This window comes from Neovison vison, chromosome 8, assembly GCF_020171115.1.
Source record: "Neovison vison isolate M4711 chromosome 8, ASM_NN_V1, whole genome shotgun sequence".
In the NCBI taxonomy this organism is placed as follows: domain Eukaryota; kingdom Metazoa; phylum Chordata; class Mammalia; order Carnivora; family Mustelidae; genus Neogale; species Neogale vison.
In genome coordinates, this window is record NC_058098.1 from 12768357 (window position 1) to 12774236 (window position 5880).

Genomic DNA, 5880 nt, shown 5'->3' on the forward strand with positions numbered 1-5880 from the left:
GTTGCTGGTGGGGACTAAGGTCAATGAAGAAGAGAGCCATCCTGCGGCTGACCCTCTCATTCTGCACTCACATTCACATTGGATCATAGGGCAGTCCTGGAGTGAGGGAAATGGGGTAAGATTTATGTGCCCATTTTACAGATGAGGCTCGGAGAGTGAACGAGCCCAAAGCCGAGCAACAGGAAGCTGCACCAGAGCCCTAGCCCTCTGACCATAAGCACATGATAAATTTTATAAGGTCCGGCTGTGAATGGATGGATGAACTGTACATGGTTTCCTGCTTTAATCAAAGGATTAAGTGAGCAAGAGATCAGAGCCCATCCTGTGACTGCACATGCCACGTAAAATGGCTCACCTGTGGTTGGGGCCCCAGGCCAGCATTGGGGCGTCCAGATGGCTGGCGATCTGGGACATTTTCCATCAAGCCCTGAGTTTGGTAGTTTGATGAAGGTTCTGGAGTCTGAGCTCCCTGCAACCTGCGACACGTCACTTCCCCTTGCTGATGGTCGGTTCCCTAACTGTAAGGATGAAGGTAACAACGAGAGACGTGGGGTGCTCGGCCCACCCTCCCGCAGGCTGTTAGTAGAGCCGCTGTTTTTTCTTTATGTGTCTGTGGCCACCCAGCTTCCTCTCTACATGTTGTCAAGGAGCCCTGTCCTCCCAAGCCAATTCCAGAAACTGGAATTCCTGCGTTTCTTTGCAGCCAGGATGCAATCATGTGGCCCAGGTTCTGCCAATCTGACACGCCCACGTGCACCTGGGATTCAGAGTTGGAGCTTTGTGTGGTGGTGGCTGTGCCCAAGGGATCCGAGCTTCTGGAAAACAATGTGACAAACCTTTTGGTTCTTCCTGGGGCTCAGCCAGACCAGTTTCATCAGGAAAGACCCAGTGGCAGCCCCGTGCAGCCAGAATGGCCCCCGTGGTGTGATTGAAGTCTTCCCTGGCTGCCCGGCTTCACAGCCTACATTCTGACCCTCCCACAGAGCAGAGGCTACTTAAGATCTTCTAACAAATCCCTTTCTTGCCTTAACCGGCCGAAGCATGTCTTCGGCTGTGACCACGTTCCCATAGGACATATGCAGTTGGCATTCGCTATGAAGGTAGGTGTTCTAGTCCTAAGTCCTCTCTCCAAGGTGAAGGGGGTAGACCGGGATAAATCCAGCTCGCGGCAGAGGCTTCTGCTGCAGTCTTGGTCGGCAGCCCGGCTCTCATGGGCACAGCACCTGCCGGAGCCACAGACGACCAGATACAAGCACAAATGGATGAGTCACCAGGAACAACCACAGGACGACGATAAGCCTGGGTGCCAAGTGACAGAGATGCTGCCAAGCCAGGCAGGGGACGGCACTGTGACCTATGAAGGGAGGCACTTCATAGGACAGAGCAGTGGGGCGAGGCAAGGTCTCACCGAAAGGAAGGTAAATGAACACTTTAGGCTGCAAGAAAGAGTAAGCCCTGGACGCTGGGCAGGACAGAGCTGACCGATGGACAGCCGCCATCCCTATCTCCACCCACCTCACCCTTCCCATTCTCCCTGTAACCACTGCTCCTATGGGGCTTGATGGACGTTCTTTCAAATGACCTACACTCACTCAGTGTCAGCGGGGGACCTCAGCACCATCCAGGCAAACTTACGCCACTGTCCTGTCTTTCCTGAGGCCCCCACCCCTGGGCAGGGCTCTCAGCCCAGCTGCAGGCTAGAATCACCTCAGGAGCTTTAAAATGATCCATGCCCATGAGGGACCTTAAGGTGGGGGGGGGAGTCATGAGAAAGTTCTAGAACAGAATTATGGTGATGGTTGCACAACTTGAAAATTTTAAAAATCAATCCGTGGTACCCTTAAAGTGGGTGAATTTTATGGTATGTAAATTACACCTCAATAACACTGGTTTTGAGAAAATACTCATGTCTAGAATCATCACTTACCACGTTAAATCAGAATCTCTGGTTTGGGCCCTGGGCTGAGACCTGAACCCTGGTGTCACGGTAACAGGCCTTTCATTCCACCACCACCATCATTCCCACACTCATCTGAGGGAGGAGGAATGACCCCCGTTCATCTTCTGGGGCTGCCGTAACAACCAGGACCAAACCAGGCGGCTCCCAATGACAGAAATGGATTCCATCCTGGAGTTCTGACGCCCCAAGTCTGAAATCAAGGTGTCCAAAGGGTCACGCTCCCTCCAGAGGTTCCAGGGAGGATCCTTCTCTGCATCTCCCAGCTTCTGGTGGTTGCCCACAGTCCTCGGTGTCCCTGGGATCCCAGCTGCAGCCCCTCCCCACCCCGTGCCTGCCTTCCTCTTCATGGGGCCTCCTTCTCTGTGTCTGTGTTGCTGTTTGCTCTTCTTCCCAGGATATCAGTCATAGGACTGTGCCCACCATTACCCAGTATGACCTCATCTTAACTATTTCCAGCTGCAAAGACCCTTTCTCCAAATAAGGTCACATTCTGAGGTTCTGGACAGACATGAGTCCAGAGGGACACTATTCAAGTACAGCGGGAAGGGGAGCCCAGCAAAACTCCTTAGGACCAGATGACCCGGGGACAGGTGTGGCCCCCTTCTGCTCCACTTCCTCTAGTAACTGTGTCTCCATCATGACCCCAAGCCACCTCTAAGAAACAGGGACTGAGCAGGTGTGACACAGTGAGGTCTACATCTCTAGATGTTCCCCAGGAACTCCTGGGCCTGGGGAGATGAGAAGGAGGAAGGGGAGGAAAAGGAAAGACCAAGACAGTCCATGCCCCACAAAGCCTAAACTCTTTCCTCTGCCCTTTTACATGAAAAGTCCACCAGCTCTGGCCCTAAACCCTGTTGCCTCCCACACCCTCCATAGCTACTAGGAGAGGATCAAAAAGGACGCAGAGGTTGCTGACAGAAATCTATATCCTCAGGGTCAGGGTGTAAGATCCGCATGAAATGACAGCAAATCACACAAGCACGGAGCTCCCAACTCAGGTCCATGACCCAGACTGGGCCAATCACGGAGCCACGGGTCATGTCCCCAGACTCAACGACTAGTTCAGGCAGAAGTGTGGGAAATAAGCAAGGTCAGTGGGAGGGAGTCCTGGGATTCTGCTAAAAAGCAGGCTTGAGAGATAAAGAGGAGGAGGGAAGGATTTATGGGCTCCTGTAATTGAAAGTTCCAGTGTTATCATTCCAGCTTCAGGCACAGCTTGACCCAGGCTTTCACACATGTACTTGTTTCCTTTTGCTGCAGGGCAAATTACCACAAACTTGGCAGCTTAAGCTAATCTGGATTTATTATTGTACAGTTCCCATGGGTTGGCAATCTGGCCATGGGTTAACTGGACCTTCTGCTCAGGGTCACAGCATACTGAGATCAGAGTCTGACTTCAGTAAACTTAGCTGTGATGTCATTTCACGCTTGGGGTCCTCTTCCACACCCCATGGCCATGGGAGAATTCAGTTCAACTTTCAGTTATAGGACAATGATCCCCATGTTTTGGCTGTCATGCAAAAGCCACACCCTGCCAAGTGTTCCTCTCCATAGGATGTCATTTTGCCCTTTCAAGGCCTTCTGGAGCATCTCTGATTCCAGGAAAGGCTCAGTCCCTTTTAAGCATTTACACCTGATTGGGTCAGGCCCACCCAAGATGCCCCCCCCTTTTTGATTCATTCCAGCTCAACTGAATGACATCTTCCCCTTAACCTAACCATGGGTATGAAGTCCATCAGATCTGCTGCCCTGCCCACACACAAGGGGAGGGAATTCTACAGGGCCTGTAGAAGGAACCAAAGAGGCAGGAATGTTGGGTGCTGCCTGAAAATCACAGTACAACTCATCAACCTCATGACTATGCTTCTGATTCAGTTCCAGGCCCGCATGTGACATCTGGTGATTTCTTAATGCTCACCCAGTTCAAGCCCAGGAGTAAGAAAGCCCCGTCACTCAATACAGTGAATGAAAATAGGCCATTGATTCCCAATGGCTCAAAATGGAGCATGTGTCCATGTCTGAACCACTCATTAGTCACAGCATGGAATACACAGATGGGCCAGGTCTGGGTCTGCTGCCCAAGTCTGGAGCGTGGGGCCAATGACCATCCACCAGAGGCTTGGGGATGGAAAATAGAATAGGAACCAGTTTCCCCAAAGGAAAGTAGAGTTCCTGTTCTAAAAACTGGACAAGTGAACCCTGGAAGAACCCCCTTCCTCCCCCACAAAGGTGAATATCTATGTATTCCATTCGCACTGTCCTGGATAAACAGCCTTACTTTTATCTCTGGTTAGATGCAATTTTTATTGTTCCAATTTCCAACACTTTCCTTGATTCCTAACTCATACGTTATCACAACTTTAGCTTAAAAACTTGTATTTCTCTACACGCCCCTGCATAGGGACATCCACATTGAATATCCTTTTTTTTTTTTTTTAAGATTTTATTTATTTATTTGTCAGAGTGAGCACAGACAGAGTGGCAGGCAGAGGCAGACAGAGAGGCAGGCTCCCGCCGAGCAAGGAGCCCGATGCGGGACTCGATCCCAGGACACTGGGATCATGACCTGAGCCGAAGGCAGCGGCCTAACCAACTGAGCCACCCAGGCATCCCTGAATATCCTTTTTTTTTAAAGTTCACAGGCCAGTAACAAGGTAAAATTTCTAACAGTCTACCTACCAAGGGCAGTGGGAGGGGACCTGCTGAGTCAAAGCCCATGGCACTGGGTTCACTCTCCTCTACCGGGGACAGGAGGCTCCTTTGTCCCCATCTTCCTGGGTTCCCAGGCCTTGGCTCCTAGGTGAGCCTCCAAGGGCTGGTCTCGGGTGTGTGAGTCAAAACATTCAGCAAAGGGCCCTGACCCAGCAGCTCACATGTCTGCTGTAAACAAACAGAGCCTTCTCCCGGCCTGACTGGCCTCTCACAGGGCAGCGTGGGGCCAACAGTGCGGCCACATCAGCACTTCCAAGAAGTTTTCCCCGGGGCATTATGCTTGGAGACCATTTCTGTGGGAACCTGTGAGTAGCCAACGGTGCTTAAAATCACAGGGCTCTGGCTAGCGGACTCAACAGTAATCATAAGTGCACAAGGAAGGCAGGTCGCCGTATGCCAGGCCCTATTGTAAGCACTTCGTATATAATTCATCACAAACTCACAACCACCCCAGGAAGTAGAGACGATGGTCATTCTTCCCCATTTGGCAGAGTCATTTAAGGGACAGAGGCCCATGGTGACCCACAACAGGTGAGGAGTAGCTCTGGGATTGAGCCTCCATGGCTTTGCCGCTGGGCACTGGAGTCCCAATCTCTCCATCTTACCACTTCGGTTTGAAAACATCACACATAAGTATGTTCATTCATTCATCTCCATCTCTAACTACCTATGGAGTCCCGACTATGTGCCGAACACTGTAATGGGCATGGAGCCTACAACAACAAGCAAACCAGACGTAGCCCCAGTCTCCTGCAGCTGGTGTGGGGCGCAGGTGGGGCGGCGGCGGTGGGGGACGGTGCGGTGAGCTGTTAAATGGACTGTGGTCACAGACCCAGAATAAAAACAGAATTGTCTCTACAGCGGCAGACTCCAGGAAGGCAATAAAACAAGGAGGGAGGATAGAGCGTGAAGGAGACCAGGAAACGTCTTTAGGTAAAACAGACAGCAGAGGACTCTCAGGGACGTGACATCTGAACTGAGATCTGAATGATGACAAGGAGCAAACGCAGAGAGAGGGCACTGCAAGCGCAAAGGCCCTGAGGCAGGAAAAAGCTTAAGGAATAAAGAGAAAGACTTCTTTGTGGTTCTGTTAATGTAAGCAAGCTGGGGAATGATTATGGAATCACTGGTCATTTCCTTAGGGGTGATGATGAAGGGGCAGTCACCTGGGAGGCCAGCTTATCCTCAAGGGATGCACACTGAGGTCG